Here is a 1,261-nt window from a genome sequence, read left to right on the forward strand (position 1 = left end):
GTGACTTGTTTGCAGGTGAAGGCGGAGCACCAACGACCTTATGGTAGCCTTCAATCCTTGGAGATTCCCGAATGGAAGTGGGAGCATATTACCATGGACTTCGTGACTAAACAGCCGAAGACTCTAAGAGGTCATGACACGATATGGGTGGTGGTTGATCGGCTGACAAAGAGTGCACACTTTTTAGCCATGCGAGAATCGTTGCCAATGGACAAACTTGCCCCGTTATACATCAATGAAGTAGTTTTGAGGCATGGTATACCATTGTCTATTGTGTCAGATCGGGATAGCCGATTCACCTCCCATTTCTGGGGCGGCTTGCAGAAAGAGTTGGGAACGAGGGTGAAGTTAAGTACAGCTTACCATCCTCAAACCGATGGTCAGAGTGAACGAACCATTCAAACCCTTGAAGACATGCTTAGATCATGTGTTATCGACTTTGGGGGGAATTGGGATTCTCACCTGCCCCTGGTGGAGTTCGCCTACAATAATAGTTATCATTCCAGTATCGGGATGACACCTTTTGAAGCGTTGTATGGACGAAAATGTAGAACTCCAATGTGTTGGCTAGAAGCGGGAGAGAAACAGTTTGCTGGTCCCGAGATCGTTCAGGAAACGGCCGACAAGGTGAAGTGTATTCGGGAACGCTTAAAGGCGACCCAAGATCGTCAAAAGAGTTACGCAGACAAGAGGAGCCGACCTATAGAATTCCAAGTGGGCGACCGTGTAATGCTAAAGGTGTCCCCTTGGAAAGGCATTATCCGTTTCGGAAAGCGCGGGAAGCTAAGTCCCCGTTTCCTTGGGCCGTTTAAAATTCTAGCTAAGGTAGGGCTTCAAGCTTACAAATTAGAACTACCTACTGAGATGACCGGAATCCACAACACATTTCATGTGTGTTACCTACGTAAGTGTTTGGCGGAAGAAGAAAGTGTAATACCACTTTCGGAAATACGTGTGGATAAGGAAAACCGTTGTGTCAAAGAACCGGAAGCCATCTTGGAAAGAAAGACCAAGGAGCTAAGGCATAAAGAGATTGTCATGGTTAAAGTTCAATGGAAACATCATCGAGGGTCAAACGTGACTTGGGAAGCAGAAGAGGACTTGAAGCGTCGTTACCCCCACCTTTTCGCATGACTTAAAATTTCGAGGATGAAATTTAATCCAAGGTGGGAAGTATTGTAACACACTAAAAAAAAAGAAAAAAAAAAAAGAAAGGAAAGGGGGGGGGGGCTGTCATCTCACCTCCTACCCTAGTCTTACC

This window comes from Cynara cardunculus (genome assembly GCF_001531365.2).
Source record: "Cynara cardunculus var. scolymus isolate 2C chromosome LG 2, CcrdV1, whole genome shotgun sequence".
In the NCBI taxonomy this organism is placed as follows: domain Eukaryota; kingdom Viridiplantae; phylum Streptophyta; class Magnoliopsida; order Asterales; family Asteraceae; genus Cynara; species Cynara cardunculus.